This window comes from Taeniopygia guttata, chromosome 13 (genome assembly GCF_048771995.1).
Source record: "Taeniopygia guttata chromosome 13, bTaeGut7.mat, whole genome shotgun sequence".
NCBI lineage: Eukaryota > Metazoa > Chordata > Aves > Passeriformes > Estrildidae > Taeniopygia > Taeniopygia guttata.
Window position 1 is genome coordinate 876,221 of NC_133038.1, and position 16,883 is coordinate 893,103.

Below are 16,883 nucleotides of genomic sequence, written 5' to 3' on the forward strand. Positions count from 1 at the left end.
GGACTAAGGAGAATGGCAGCAAACTGAGAGGTTTATGTTTAGGTTGGATATTAGAAAGAAATTCTTCCCTGTAAGAGTGGTGAGACCCTGGCACAGGTTGCCCAGAGAAGCTGTGTTTGCCCCATCCCTGGAAAGGTTCAAAGCCATGCTGCAGGGAACTTGGAGCAACCTGGTTCAGTGAAAGTTGTCCCCGTCCATGGCAGGGGGTTGGAACTGGATGAGCTTTAATGTGCCTTCCAACCTCAATCAGCCTGTGATTCTGTGATTTACAGCCCTGCTCCAAAATCTGACCATGCAATCTCTTCTCTTCTAACCAGGAAACCGCATCCCAAAGAAAGGACCTGAAAACACCTGCCTGCAGGCTGCGAGACAAGCTGTTAGGAGCCATAATTGGATAGAAAATGTGCGTTAAGAAGTAAGTCTTTAATATTTGTGTTTCCTGGAGAGTTGTATCCTGACTGTGCTTAGGGGTTTGTTCTGTTCCCTTCTCTGTAGTACCTTTGTTGCATAGAGCCCTGATTAATTTCTTAGTTTTTCAGGTTTTGGTTTTTCTTTCATCTTGCTAGGGCAAACTCTACCCAGAAAAAAAGAGGGCTCTGCAGGATACTGTGCAGTGTCTGGATCTTACATTGCTTTGGGGAGAATTCCTGTAGCTAAAAACTTCACTGTCAGGCTGGGGAGGCTAATGCCTTTTCCTGCAGACCACAAGGACTACGTCACAACAACATAAAAGTGATGCAGCAAATCACTGCAGTGCTCTGCAGTGCAGAACTGGTGCCATTTTTCTGTGCAAATAAGGTTTGCATGGATCTAGTTGGTACCTGAGCTCAACAATATCCTCAGGCAAACTCTTCTATTCAGTCTTACTGTGCAAAGAAAGGAAGTCTGCTTTGTCTTATCATTTTGAAAATGCAGAGGTCATGATACACTAGGAAATACCACCAAAAAAAGGCAATAAAAATTAGATGAGGGGAGGTTTATGTAAAAAATGTCTGTGCCCCTAACCCAAGAACCAAGTAATGTCATTAACAGAGTGCTACTGTGAAGGAATTTTACTTGAGCATGATTTAATGTAAAACTGTTGCATCTGCATTGTTGTATACACCTTATCTTATTTTGAATTTAACAAGACAATGTGAGTGTCCAAGGCCTGACCCATCTGAAGGGTAGCTTAGGAGAAAGTGCAATTGCACTATAAATAATTCACTTTGGTGCCTTGGCTACCATCCACTATAGCCCTTTTGATACCCCATAAACTCAAATGTACCATGCTATTTCTCTCCATTTTAAACTGCTCTCCCAGGGAAAGCAAATGGAATAGCACCATCAGACCATATGCTGTGGAAACCAGAGAGGGCAGGAAATTACAGAGGTACCGACACGTGCTGGATTTTTCTGGCTGTTAAGTTCATGTGATAAAACACAGCTCATTCCTCTACCTCTGTGTGACATGCATTGAGAAAGTTTTAATATCACAAGTTCTTTGTGGGATGCAATACCATCTGGAGTGAGGATGGAGGGTTCTCCCTGGGTGTTCTGGTGAGCAAGAAGTGTGCTGGTGCTTGTCTTTCCTCATCTGCTGCTGAAACAGGGAGAAAAGGAGCCAGTCCCACCTGATGGGCAGCTGTCCTTGGCTCAGTAACTAAGGCATGATTGTTTCTGAAGTCCTAGGGTTGCAGATCTGGCAGAAGTTTATGAGAATAGTGAGTGCTTCAGACAAAAGATGCAGCTCTCTTTAAAGCATTGTCCTTGCTTATCCCCCATGGTCCTGCTCTGTGATATTCTGGAGATGTTAGACCCAGCTCAGTTACTGTTATGGAAAGAGAAGGGAGAGTTCAAGCCCTGGGCAGGTGTTTGCATCAGAGTCCTTTATCCATCTACATTTGGATTTAGTTAAAAAAAGTGTGTGTGTGGGTTCACCACAGCCCATCTGCAGAGTCCCAGAGTTATTACCCTGACCTGGTTTCTCCCTGCTCTTTCCCTCCTTCCCTCTCCCTCCCCAAAGGTCAGTGATGGATTTTGGGCTTATGCTGGAGTGAGAGGCTCTGGCTTGTGGGCACCTTGAATTTACTGATAAGGAACCTCAAATCAATTTTCCCCAAGTTATGAAATGCATGGCACCTCTAAGGCTATTGTCCCATCTGGCAGGAGACCTGGAATCCCCACTCTGCCTTGTACAAGCCTCCATTAAGCAGTGTAAAATCGCTCTATTTATAACTCATTTTAGGGTCTAAATCTCAGGATGAAGTTGAAATGACTAGAGCTTCCTGGAAGGCAGCCAGGGTTTGTCTTGCCCTTTTCTTTTTCCTCTGGAAGAATAAAAGCCTCAATTAGGACAGAAAAGGTAAGGTAGGGTGGGGTGAGGGGGAAGAAACAAGCTAGTTCTAGAGGGGAAGAAAAGCTGCTCCTGGGCCACAACTTCTTTTTGAAGGTTTTACAGATAAGAGGTTGCCTTGGGGCCTGGCGTGGAAGGGACATCTTGAAGGATGATTTTGGGAATTGGTAATCCAAACCCCTTTCTAATCAAGCCTGGTGTTCCTACTCCCAACTGTACCTTGGTCTCCCTTCTCTTAGTGTTAAGCTAGTTCTTTTTTTCCCAATTTCTCAAATTATTAATTATTGCTAAAATGAGGTGTGAGAGTAGAGCTCCATGTGTGTTGCTTGATGGCAAATTCCAGGTTAAGCTGAAAACAATTTCCAGACTCAAGGAACTTCCAAATACAGCAGTGACTCAATTTCTTGGGTTTGCAGTAATTTCAATTTTGTTTTTCACTGCAGACTGTTTTCATCAGCTGATTTTCTAAACCAGGCTCTGCCCTCCAAACCCTGAAAATCACATATTACACCACAAGACACCTCCTCTCTCCACTGCAGCACTTACATTTGATAAAATTCTCTCTGGAATTACTAATTTGCCTTGGTTATTACTGAATAAAACTCTTACCACCAGCTTCTTCTGCTTCATTCTGCCAGCAGTGGCAATCCAATGTTTGTAAGGTAATTGCAGCTTCTGTGACCTGTGATGTGAAAGAGGCAATGGCAGCATTGTGGAATGAAACTGAGAGGATGAACTGGGCACTGAGAGGGGAAAATGTACCTGTTTGCAGTCATTCAAGTAACCAAGAAAGGAGAAAAATGAAAAAAATGGGGGTTTAATAGTCTGGTAGTGTGAGCAGTGTGGAGGTGAGTCTCTGTCCTCTGCTGCAGGTTCAGGCTGGGCTCCACCAGGTCCCTGGCACCCCCTGGCTGGTGGCATGTCAAAGGCCACCATGGGCATGTCCCCTCTGGGTGGTTGACTCTGTTGATGTCTACACCAGTTAGCTCATCTTTGGAGACTGATGCTGATGATTCTAAAAGAAAGCAGACCTGGGATCACTGGCATCTCTATAAGGGACTTGTGAATTTTGCAAAACACTCCATCTTGCTTCTGACAACAGCATCACTTTTTATTACTTTGCTTGCTTTACTATTGCTTTCCTATAAGTTTTGGGGTCAAATGGGCCCCAAATGTCCCCTGACCCAGAGTGCTTTTCCTCCACTTTGTGTCACGAGCTGCAAATGTCACATCCTCCTGTTGCAAAGTGATAAATCACTGCTGCCTTCAGACCATGGAGATGGTGGAAGGCATGATTAATATCCTGCTGTTTCTGGCTGGCAGCAGCTTTTTGGCACATTGAAGGAAGCAAGCTTTGTAATGGGTTAATGCTCCCTTGTTCATAAGCTTAACATTAAACACATGCTTAATAACTTTGTTTTCTCAAAGTGGGGCCTGCAACGAGTGACTGAGAGCTGGACTTTTCTAGGCTCTCTGCTTTCACTGGCTCTTTCTATAATGCTGTGGAAAGTCATTTAAATGTCTCCAGTATGTAAGTTTACCCAACTGTAAAATTGGGTATAATAAGGCTTGCTTACTTTACAGCTGAGGTTTAATTCAACAATGTTTGTTGTGAGTGTCAGGTCTCATCTAGGAGGTATAATGGGAAAGGTGTTATAAATGGGCAGCACAGAGGGATGTCCATTAGCAAAGTCATTGTTATAAGAAAAATCTCACTGGAACAGAACACAGAAATCAAACAGCAGCTGACAAAATCAGATAATGATCTTGTCTGTAAAACATAACCTTCCAGATAATGAGATGAAGGTGTTAGGAAGGGAGTTGGTGTAACAGAATGACAAGTGTCACTAACTGCCTGGAAGCAGTCTGTGTGTCAAACACAACCCCATCCCACCACCGTGGCTGTTGGGATGTTCCTGCATGGCACCTGCCCAGCCTTTTGCCCTGTGCACTTTTTCTGGTCAATGTGGCACAAAGCCTTTTCAGGGTAAAGCAGAACCCCCATGGTGGGTTGGAAAATCTGCCTGCTGCACACTCATCTAGACCCCAAAAACGCCAATAAGAGCAATACACTTATTTTAGCTCAGCTGCCCTCTGGCAGCTTTGTTATGCTGAGCACCCCTGTTGAACAGTGTATGTAGTTTGTTTCAAGTGCACATTTATCACCTTCATGGGTGATTTATAATACGAAGCACATTCAAAGAATAAGGAATGTGGTTTGTCCTGCCATAAAGGTTTTTGTTTGTGTTTGTGCTCTCAGTGCCTGTTCTCTGCAGAGAGAATCACTGGGGGTTTGTGGGAGGTGATGTTTTGCTGAAAGCTGTTGGCTTTTATTAAACTCCTCTGTGTTACGTTGAAGGTTGGAGGACAGCCAAGCTGGGCACGGTCTTGGTTGGCACATGGAAAAATTCATTGCATCAAGGTGCCAAAAGTCCAATAAGTGTTAGTAATAGGGTGATGAGGGATAAATTGCTCTGAATATAGGTGACAATAGAAAAAGATCAGCTGTAGGAAGCATGGACTGGGTGAAATCCAGCTGTGCCACGCTAAGAATCTGGTTCCATCATGGACAGGCAAATCTTTTGGGAATGGCTGGTGTAGCCATCCTTGCTTTTCTTCATCACTCAGGTATATTCATTAATCTAAATAATCTAACTAAGGATATGAGAATCCTATTTTGATTGTACCAGGGATGGCGTGCAAATAATACTGTGCAAGCCAATGTGTCTCCCCAGGCCTGCTTCCTGCAGAAGCAAAAGCTCTTTCCAATGCTTTAACCAAAGAGGTTCCAATTTGGCTATAATTTGGCCAACAATTACTTTGTAACATGGAAACCATGGGGCCAGACACACTCTGTGGCTTTCCTGCCTTAAGTGTTTTCATTGTGTATTATTCACAAACAAAATTGTAGTAGTCCAGGTGAGTATTTTAGATTTATTTGTGAACCATGTGGTGTTCAAATCAATTGGTGTGACTTGTAGTAATGTCCAGAAGCTGTAACTATTTAAATTATAATTATCAGATCAATCAGGCAATCTGGAAAAGGTGCTCCCAGAGAAAAACATCCTTCTTGTTCTGCTTTTCCAATGGACTCTACAGCTACTTGCACTCACTATATATTACAGTCCTTTTTTTTTTTACTTTTGTATTTCATGCTTCCACTACATAGCTCTTTTCAGTGTTAGGAATATGTGGCCCATTTCTCAAAAATTAAGGGCTTCCAAGGGCTTCAATTAAATCTGACTTTCTAAAGAATTTCCTCTACTAAGGAACACATCCTCTGCTTCTCTTTCCCAGCCTCTCCTCAGTGCAGGCTTCTGCTGGGAAAGAACTGTACCACTGACTTTGATAGTTTCCATGTTCCCCTTACAAGTGTCTCCTCTGTATATTAATCTTCCCCTTGTATGTTGACACAAGCCAGGGACTCAGTGCCTGGGATGGAGGGGGAGTTCCCCTGTGCCTGGCTCTGCACAGGGCTGTGATGGGGATGTTGCAGAGACCTCTGAAAGCTGCTGGCCAAGGACATAGTGAGGGGCTGGGCTCAAATATGCCTGGCAGATCCTGTGTAAATGCCCTTCAGCCAAGCCTGCCTCTCACACACACGGTGGGTAGGATAAAAGAAAGTCAGTGGATAAGAGAATGACAGGCTAAATAAGCAGACAAAAATAACAAGTTTAAATGCAGCCAGGGCTCAGATTTCAATCTGATAGCACAATGCATTTCATTGCATTAAGGGGCAAGGGATAAAACAGATCTCATCTCCTTCACAAGTGTAGCACACTGGACATGGAGATCAGTCAGCAGCTCCTCTGTGTGTGAGGAAAGGGCTGGGCTAGCAGGGCCCTTTAGTGACACAGAGCAAGACCCAGAACAAGACCCAGTTCTGGACTGTGGCTACAGGGACCTGGCACACGTGAAGCCTGTTCTCCTGGGGTGATGCTGATGGTACCATGAACGAGGAGCTTCAGCTGTGTCTGCAGGCAGAAAGCAAAAAGGAATGCCTGGCTGTGCCAGAGGCATGCTACCCAGCCAGAATGATTCCCAAGAGATGGCTTAAAATTCCAGATAAATCAAAGGTCTTGGACCTCAGGAATGGGCTGAATAATATTGCTGATAAAGGGAACACCACAGAGCTCTGACCAATTCCTTACACTGTTTCCCCCTAAATATTGCTTCTACCATGGCAATCTGTTTAAAGGTGCTGCTGCTTCTTGTGCTTTCTCCCTCCTTATTTATTTTGAATGTTGCCTAATGTTTATCTCACTATCCAACTGACCTTTCACTTTTTCTCTTGGCCATAAGACAATCTCTGGATTCACTTTGTCCTTCAAGTGGTGCTGGAGAGCCCATGTGTCCGTCCCAGTCTGTCTGTGCTGTTCTTCCTGTTTCATGGGAGCACTGAGGAGCCTCCAGCTGCCAGCCCAGCTCTTTCCTCCTCCCAGCCTGGCAGGGACCAGCAATGCCCATGAGCAGGTTGTCAGAGGTGAAACACAAACTTTTATGCACTCTCTGTAAGTGTTAATGAACCTTGTAAAGCAAAAGCTCAGCGAAGTCTATCAAGCCCCAGCTGTTCTCCCAGGGGAAAATATTCTGGCAGAAATAGCTATTTGGTGAAAGATTCTTCCATTTTTAAGGCTGGTGTGATATATAGGAGGTGCTTTCAGAGGGAGATTCTTGCAAAGGGATTGCTACCCTTGGAGCACTAGGTTCCTTCCAACATGATGATGTTTCCTTTCAAAAATGCCTTCTTTTCTCTCTGTCTCATATTTTTCTTTAAACTCCTGGTCACTGTCCTCAATCCCTTCCAGTATTCTTTCTGATGCCCAGGAGAGGAGCCCAGTTGTACCACCCCACAGAGGGGTACTGGCAGAAACACAGGCTGGGGGGCTGGAAGGCAGCACAGCAGCTCAGCCTCCCTGCTCAGCAGAGCCTCCCTGGGGCACACTGCACAGGATTGCAGCCAGGTGGTTCTGCAAGAGCTCCAGTGAGGGAGAGTCCACAACTGCTCTTCCCACAGTCAGACTTTGGAACCAGTTTGTGAGTCTTTTCTGAGCAGAATCAGGTTTCCAGAAGTGCATCTCAGCATGCTTCTGGAGAAACTCAGAATTTTGTTCCCTCCCTTGATTGACTAGAGCTGACATAAACACCACAGCTGACATTTCTGAAGTGATCATAGAGAGCACTTGGAGCTGAGCTGAGCTGAAGGGCAAGGATAAGATAATATCCACTGCAGCAGAGGATGCTGCCAGGTGCACATGGTAAGTCCTGGGACAAAGGCAAAATGAAAGCTAGAGGAATGGAGTGACACTAAAAGGGAAAATTTCTCTATTTTGAAGTCAGTAACAGGAATGTTAAGGCTAAGCAGCCTCTCTGAGTTAGTTATTAATAACCTACAAATGACAATGAGTTGACACTGCTAGCCTGGCTGCTTGCAGCTCTCTTGGTGAGTATCTGTTGTGTCAGTTAAGATGAACATCTTTATTTGGGTTAAGTTACAGGAAAGAGACAGGGGTATGCTCTTACAAGCTACCCACTAATTCAACAGTTCAAACAAAAAATTTTCTTGATTCACTCTAATACTTAAGACAAAAGGAAGCCCTTTAGTTCTTAGAGAAAAAATTGTTCCAGTTTTATATAAAATATATTTAGCATCACAAAAGATCTACAATCATCAGTTATTTCTTTATAGTTATGAATTGTCACTGTTGCAATTTTTACATTGGATATTTCTAGAGAAATAGAAGATATTTCTTTCTGGTTCTGTTTTATTTCAGTAAATTGCAAGTTGTGATTTAAGTTTCTGCATTCAGGTTATTTCTGCCTCCCACTGGGATAATATAATCAACAATAATTAATATTGCTTTCATTTTTAAGAGAGGATTGATGAACCAGCTCACCTACATGTCCTGAATGAAGTTAAATACATATTTTAAATACATATTTTGATAGTTTCTGTTTTTTTTCTTTAGCAGCAAAAGGATATTATTTAGTACAAGAACCAAAGATGAGAAATCCCAAAGGTGAAATTTCTTGTTGTACAAATTCCCAGGCACTAAATGAATGAATACCCTTTAAGTGAGGATGAGTTATATCTTTCTTTTGCAGATGAAGTGCCCATAGACTAGTCATGAGACTGAAAAAGGCATCCACGTCCTTCATCTTTTGAAATCTTATATAATGTCTGACTGGGGATCACTAGATGGGCTTCAACACATCTTGAATGCGTTTGATGGCCCATATGTTTAAAATTTGTTCATGTAGCCATATGTTGAAAACTTCCTCAAATGCTGCTACTTCTTATTTTTAGGCTGTTTTTAAATTTTAAGAAAATGACAGTCTAATGTTGTGACCCCTGTTGCTTCAGACTGTGCCAAACATATTGTAGTCAGCTACTCCACAGTGACCCCAAAGACATGGAAAGTGTAGGAGTGGATGCTAGGCACGCAGAGAGAAAAGCCTGGCAAGTGACTGCAGCAAGGAAAATGAAGACAAGTGTTTGGAATGTGCTGTGATTATTATCTTTCTCTTTTCTTGGTAATAATTGTGCAAAAATTTTAATTCAGAAAGGGAGGTTATTATAATTAATAACCAAACTGTAATCTCTCTGTATAAAATGTTGCAGATCATCAGCGTATAACTCTCTCCATATGCACACCACTATAATTTTATATTCTAGTTTTTAGGGCTTGTTCATGCTCATGCATGAATTAAGTCTTTTTCTGTATAAATGATTAGATTATGGACCTCTTTTAAAGTTATCACCTTTCTTTTGAACAAAGCAGATTTGAGTTTAAAACCAGAAATTATCAGTTGTCTCTTCCAAAGTGGCACCCACTGGTGAACCATGCTGGACCAATTGCATGACAAACAGATAAACAGGTGGTAGGAGCTCCCTCCCACACCTGCATGTGCTTGCAGTGGCCACTGAAGCTGAATGAATGCAAAAAATTGTGTCTTTTCTTCTCCATTTCCTGCTCAAGAGCACAGTATATGCTCACGTTGGGTAGGAAGTGCCATTTTCCCCATCTCTTTGTGCAAGTACTGAGCAGCTGATACTGAAACTGAAAGGCAACAACACAAAAGTGTGCAAAGGAAATCACTTTCTGAGCTCAAATATATTAGAATATGAACTATGGCAATATAAAATGTCTAATCCCTCTATCAGTGCTGAGTCTTTAGTCTAAATGCTAAGTGGAAATGCTGTGTGCAGAATTAAGACCGAGGACTTGAACCTGATAGGGGATTACCTATCTGATATGACAAAGATAAATAACCAGAGTTACTAGGGTTAACTTTTAGAAAAACTTTCTGGAGTGAGATTTAGAAGCTCATGCTTCTGAATATAAATCGGTATTTGTCCTTGTCTGGGGTAAACAAACATAGAGTCAGAGCGTGGTTTGGGTTGGAAAGGACTTGAAACGTATCTAAATCCAATGCCCTGCTGTGGGCAGAGACACCTTCCACTATCCCAGGTTGCTCCAAGCCCCATCCCACCTGGCCTTGGGTCTTGGACACTTCCAGGGATGGGGCAGCCACAGCTTCTCTGGGCAGCCTGTGCCAGGGCCTCCCCACCCTCACAGGGAAGAATTTCTTCCTAATCTGTAATCTAACCCTGCCCCCTGTCACTTTGAAGCCATTCCCCCTTGCCCTGTCACCCCAGGCCCTTGACAAACAGCACAGCACAGACACAGCCCCTGGCTAATGGCTGTGGTTCAGGTGGGACAGGACTGCAAGGCTGACTAAAGGAGGTCTAATACTGCAGTTAACAGGCAAGTGAGCTGTGCTCTCTGTGCCCTCTGCACTGGCACCAGAGAACCAGCACTCTGCTTTTCTGCCTGTCTGACTAAGGCAGTCCGAAGGTAATTTTTCAGGAGTCACCACAGCACAATTAGCACATTGCCCCAACATATCAAGGTCTCCAATGTGTTAAATATTTTGTAGTTTATCTGCCAGTAACAAAGTTAATGTCTAAATAAATTTTTTTGATGCTTAGGCGTGTTTCAAACACTTGACATCAGACTGAACAAACAAAGAAAATTAATTTATACAGCTGTTAGCAGAAATGGTTGGAAAACAAAATGTGATTTATCTGCTACTTCCTATATCAGATTGAAGCTCTACATGTTCTCTGCTGTGCTGCTTTGTTCTGGCCATCCCTCATGGCTCCCTGGGGCTTGGCTGGCTCAGGATCTGACTGCCCAGTTCTGACAAAATTGGGAAGAAATTTATTTTTAAATTTAAGTCATAATTTAAAATATCCTTGGGCAATCCTATGAGGCTCTAGGGACTCTTCTGGGGTTAGCAGCTTTAAAAAGCCAGAATCAAATTCTATTCCACTTAACTCCATTAATATCAGTCAAACTGTTTAAAGGACAGGTTTTGTTGTTGGTTTAGATTTTTATGCTGTAAAAACAGTGTTCAGACATCTCTAACAAAGAAAAAAATTTGTTTCAGCTCCTGCTGCAGGTGAATATCTGTAATTTGAAGATCCATCCTGTGATGAAGCACTGCCCAGTGATGGAGCACGTTAGTCCAAGAATCACCACTCAACGTGTCCAACAACCTAAAATCAGTGCTGCTCTCCCTCAAAGAGCTGGCTAAAGGTCTGTAGGTCTGCAGGTACCTTTGGAATGAGGGCTCTGTCCATAAGGGCAGAGCAAAAGAAAGAAGGGGCTGGGAACTGGACGTGAGACAGGAACCCTGCTTCCTCCTCGCTCTTCTGATGCACGGACCAGCTGGGTGCATTCTATTTTGGGTGGGAATTTTTAAAGACTTGTTCTGTTGACCTGAGGGCAATTTTTCCTCAGTCTCAGACCTGAGGGAAAACCCAGTGAGAGAAGTTGTGCTGAGAATTGTATGTTGGAATAAAGGTGTGTATATATATGTATGTATGTATGTATGTATATGCAGCTCCTGAAAACCCTTCTGGCGTCATGCAGAGTTTGAGTTGAGAACAGCCCCCCCAGACAGTAGCTTTGATTTATGCCTTGGAGAGGCACCACAGTGCAGCAGGAGCTCAGCTGAACCCAGAGGATATTTTGCAGCAGCTGCTTGCCATAGGGGCACCTCCTGTGGGGGTGCTCTGCAGGTCCCCCTGCTCATGTGCCTGAGGTTTGTCTGGGCTCTGGGAGCTCTGGCCACCATGTACTTCCCTGCTTGGTTCCTGGAAAGTCCTTTCATGTCTCTGGCTCAGTTTACTCAGCCACAGGACTGTATAGTACCTCTTTGATAAGGTTAATACAGCATCAGGAGGAGCTTCCCAGTGCCCTGGGATGAGTGGTGCCACACAAGTGCCAAGCACTTTTATGAAATAAAGCACTTAATAGCCGAGTGTGCCTCTCAGAGAAGAAAATCATGAGGAACTCTGCAGTGGAGAGGGCACTTGGTTTTCTATTGCTGTCAGTGCTCAATGAATACCCTGGAGAACTGTTTGAAATGCGTGTGGTATTTTCCAGGGAGATCGGGGTACTTCCAGAGGGGTTTTGCTCAGAAACCTGTGAAGCTTCTGCTCCTGTAGCTTTTGACAGCTTATAGCTTTCTCTATTTCTGTCATAATCATTCATTAGGTTTTGTCAAACTGTTCCAATTGCTATAGCAACTCTAATGAAATCTCACTCTCTAAATAGCCACGGCAATTTTATCAGGTCAGAATCTGCCCTTTCCAACTAATTCACTACCTTTTGAATGCACTTTTTTTTCAGTAGAGAGTTTACATCCAGAAGGAGCAAAAAATTGTTAATTCAAATATTTGTTTTTCTCTTTTCAGCTTAAACAAAATGTAGGAATTTTTTTTTAAAATAATGCATGTAGTCCACTAATGTTTTTGGAAAGACAAACCCTCTGGAGAAACAAGACAAAGCCTGTATCTTGTTCCTGTGATGTTCCTGCTGACTGACCTGAGGATTTGGAGCAAGGCACTGAAAATTCACCATCATTACAATCCAGCACGGGTAAGATTTCTTTGAAATGCCCTGTAAATCCAGGGAGAGGGTGTAGTGTGTATTTTATGATAAAATCTCTACTATTTCACTGCAGTAAGACCTGATCTGGCTTGAATTCAAGGCCCCAACAAGGCAGTCTATATTATATTTGCTGCACCCTGAGGCATTTAGTCACCCCTTTCCCACTGAAATCCAGGACAGAATTTTGCAGTACCATCGTTGGCATGTGAGCTGGTCTATAATTGAATAGTAAAGGTCTCTTTTTACTACTTTCCTTCTGGAATAATGTCTCCTGTGCAAAAGCAAGATTTTCTTCCAGTTTCTGCCAATGAATGAGCTCTTTAGGGTGTTTAATTTAAAATAATTTGTTTCAGTTTATGGGTTGGAAGGAATAAGATGAAAGTAAAAGATGAGTGGCATGTTCTGCCCTGAGTTTCATCTGCAGCCAAACAGCATCAATAGATATTACCCAGCTGGACAGAGATTAAATTATTCTCTTTGGCTGGACAAAGAGTTTTTTTGCTAAACGAATGACTGAAGCCATACCTATAAATGACAGCACCTTAATAATAAAACTACCATATTTCACAAGTTTTGAACAGAAAGCAGGGAAATGTGGAATGAATTCGGCAGCTGAAATAGTCTGCCTGATGTGTATTAAGGTACTTTGAAAGGGTATTGTGAAACTTCCATTATGCCTTCCTACATTTTACATGAGCAGACACCTTCCTCTTGCCTAGCTTGTATATGTTTCTCCACAAAAGGAAATGAAAAAACTTTTTCCTTGCTATTGGAGAAAAATGGTCAAACACCCTCTGAGACAGCTGCTATGTCCCCAAATCAGAAAACTGCCTAATAAGCACAATGCTTTGAAGTCTGGGTTGAAGTACTGTTTTCATTTTGCTTGCAGACCCTCATCACTTTCAGCACTGGAATTTCATTAGGGATGGAATTTTTGAAGGTATTTAAGGAATGGAGTGGAGGCAGAGACCCAAGTTTTGCTAAGTTTCATGTTTCACATTTCCCCCTGCTGCTCACGTGCTGTGCTGCCCTGTCTGCCTTGCTCCCACAGCTTTGGTGGCACATTGTGTTGACTGTGTGCCCTCTGACCCCTGTGCTGGCAGAAGACTCGGCACAATCACTTGGGAGTGGTGGTTCAGGCTGGATATTAGGAAAAATTTCTATACTGGAAGACTGAGTAAGCATTGGAACAAGCTTCCTGGGAAAAAAGCAGAGTCACTATTCCTACAAGTGTCCAAAAAAGGAGTAAAGATGAGAATTTGTGATATGGTTTAAAAGTCTTATTTAATCGAAGGTTGAACTTGATGGTCTTGGAGATCCTTTCCAACCATAATGATTCTATTACTCACCTACCCAGAGGATGGCATAACTCAAATGTCATGGCCATCCTCTGTAGAATCTTGCCTTGTGCTCTCAAACAGGTGTGAGGAGTTTGGGAGGCAGGAGCAACACTCACTTTACATCGGTAAAGCGTGATCAGAATGCAGCAGGACTCAGTAAAAGAAGTAAAGTTGGGCAGGAGAAGCAAGGGGATGTTGGTAACCTGCTGGAAATGAGGAGTCTCTTGCCTGGCAGCAAGAACCCCTCCAGCTGATAACCTTGATGAAGCTGCCCTTGGTACAGCACCCACTTGGCTGCAGCTGTTTTTAATTGTTTTCCACTCTCTGCTGAGATTTCCATCACCCACCCACATCCTGTATTTAACCAGCACACAGAGCTTTCTGGAAATCACATTTGTGCTGCACTAGGGACACACCATGTAAATACCATCCAGCCAGAGTCTGACTCTACTGGAAGTGGTGCATTTGTAGGAAGACGGTGCAGGTGAACATATGTGTTTTGTAGAAGTCCACAGCTTAAGAACTGCCAGAACCATTATTATTTTACATTTCAGGCTGGTAGCAACCCATCTAATGAAAGGCAAAGGCTGCAGGCAGGAGGGCTCAGATTTATCTGTGAGAGCAGATGCAGAGAGAAAGGTCTGCAGGGCAAAGTCAGGAGGATCGTGTTTGAAATCGAAGCAGGGTCTGATTAAAATGGGAATATTTTGATGCTGGGGAGATTTAAGTATAGGAGATAGTAACAAGCCAAAAAAGCTCTCCAGAAGCAATGTACAGATTCAAAGGATGATACTTTAGTGACTGGAAAACACGGCCTGCAGTGAAAGACAGGAATCTGATTCCAGCACCTGCAGGTTGGCAGTGCCACAATGGTTGGAGTGGTTAAGCCAGACTTTGAAATTCTTCTCAGAAAACCACACTGCACTAAATTCTTTTTTCTCTACTCATGTGTTCAATCAGAAATTTGTTCACTAAATATTTTATAATAATCTCATGTCACCTCAGAGTCTTAAAGGAATATGTTGGTGCTTGGGAACTTTGCTTGCCTGTGTTATGGAATTTTGATTCCTTTTGTAACTTTCCTGAGCTTATTATACATTTAATAAGCTGCTCTCGCTGACTACATAATCTGAAATTTCTGCAGTTAGCAAATGCTGCTCTGCTTTAGCTTCTGCTGATCTTGACAACCAACCTGCTCACATCACTTAAATCACTAATCCCATGAAATAACTCAGTGTCAGTCTCTAGAGTACATAAAAAACCCTAAACAAAACCCTCATCTCAAACATAATGTCAATCACAGAGAACAGTTATACATTAAATTTTAGCTATAGGGAAAGAAAAAGCCCAAACCTCTCAATTTCACTCATAAAAATCTTTTTAGTTGTGAGTTTTCAGAAAATGCTGTCTAATTCAATGCATTTATGATGTTAAATTACCATTTACCTGTAACTTTTCTGTTACCCACAGACATTAAATCTTCCTCAGCCTATGACTGCCTCCTCTGGGAAGAAGGTGATAGCATTTCTTCCTTTCCAAGCCAGAAAGCAATAACTTCTTCTGCCCAGGATTTTTTTTTTTTTTTTCTGAGAAAGGCACTACAGAGGAATTGAGACATCTCCAGTATTGAAGATTACTTGAAAATAAATGCTTTGCTGGCTAAAATAATTCCCTTGCCATTTTCCCTTTGCCAAACCACATTTACATTTCTAGTCCTATTTAACTAGATTTTTTTTCACACATGTGTTGCAAGAAATTAAGGGTTCATATTCTGGAAACTGTGTTTCTGGAGATAACTTTTGACACTAGGAACACCTTCCCAGAAAGGAGGGCTCCCCCCTCTACACTCTCTGGCTCTCCAGGAGTCCTTTGGGATGTAAAAGCTATCTGGAGGTAAGTTTCTCATCATCAAAGTTTCAAGGAACTTGTGTTCAGCTTCTTTTTTCTTCCTAAGTGTCAGCAGCTGAGCACAGATGTCTGGATTGGCAACAACTCTGAACCCAATTAACCCAGTTAATGGCACTAGAGCCCTTCATGAAGTGAGGGATTATTGCAAGCAGATATGGCACCGCCACTCACCCCTGTCGTGTGCCCTCGTGTCACTGAGAAAGTATGTGGAGGTAGGAGCCACCAAGTGATTAACTCTTATAATAGTGTTAATTAAGCACCAGTAGGAACTTTGCCAGAAAAATAGAACTAATCTCCATCTATTTCTGTATCCCATGTTTGGCAATATGTTACTATATCACATAAAGCAGTCTCACTCCTGTATCTGGGCAGCAAGTGCAGAAGGAGAAGTGAACATGAAGCAAGATGAGAGACTCAGGAGGTGTAACTGTGCCATGGGGCATTCACTGAAGTGAATGTGTGGCAAATTCAAATCAAACAGCTCCAAAATTTCACTGGGTCACCCATTTCTTCATCCCTGTGGTGGTGAGTCTCGTGGATTTTAGACCATGACAGTAAACTAGAGCAGGAGGGAGTTGTAACGTGTCTGGGCCAGACAACTTGAGGTGTGCTGATTTACAATTTTAAATTTAAATCTGCTGTTGCAAATCAGTGAATGGTTTATCAGCTTCACAAGGACTGCACAAAGCAGGTGAAAGCAAATAGCTGAATTTTTAGGTAGGTCTTCCTGCAATCCCCTCTGTCTTTTCTGCCTGGTTAACAACAGCTGCAGCTTATGTGTTACTGATGAATCCCTGCAGTTTTACACAAGTGGTTCATATAATTTTCCCCAAATTAACCAGCTCAGGACTCCTGCCACCCTATTCACTAGTTCAATTTCTCCCTGGAATTAAACTACTTCTTTTTTTTCTCTGTGCTGTACCATGAAGCCCATTTTCCTGAGGGTTAACCTGAGCAGTGGAGTGCTGTGGGAAATGGCACAGTTAGGGAGCAAACTGCTGTTGCAGAAAGAAGTGTTAAAGCCATATTTCAGAGGAGATTTTAAGAAAACTGCAGATAATATCCTGGCCTGTGTTATCCATTCAGATAAAATTGAGTGTAATCCTACTCCTATCACTACACCACTAAACGTATTTAAAGGAAGAGATTTATTTCCCCTCCTATTATCCTTCTCTTCTCCTTTCCTCTTGCACTCCATGCTACTTAGAAGTTCAGAAATGAATATTTTAGCAAGAAACTTTTGCTCTCCCCCTCATCTCTGGGAAATTTCTGGGGTAATGTTCATGTATTTCAATGCTTCCTTTCCTCTACTATTATGATTCAGGACTTCAGGGATTT

The 16,883-nt window shown here is 42.6% G+C and overlaps 1 long non-coding RNA gene across 5 annotated transcripts in view; it reads left to right on the top strand.

Moving 5' to 3' along the window:
• Positions 1-313: 313 nt before the first annotated feature.
• LOC115497040 (uncharacterized) overlaps positions 314-16,883 on the top strand; it is a 43,521-nt gene continuing 26,951 nt past the window's right edge. For 4 of the 5 annotated variants that reach the window (XR_012058165.1, XR_012058163.1, XR_012058162.1 and 1 more), the window contains exons 1-3: positions 314-415; positions 10,790-10,938; positions 12,102-12,285. This is a non-coding gene — a long non-coding RNA (uncharacterized lncRNA). Of the gene's footprint in view, positions 416-10,789; positions 10,939-11,803; positions 11,980-12,101; positions 12,286-16,883 lie in introns of those variants that run through there. The other variant, XR_012058164.1, reaches the window with a different exon arrangement.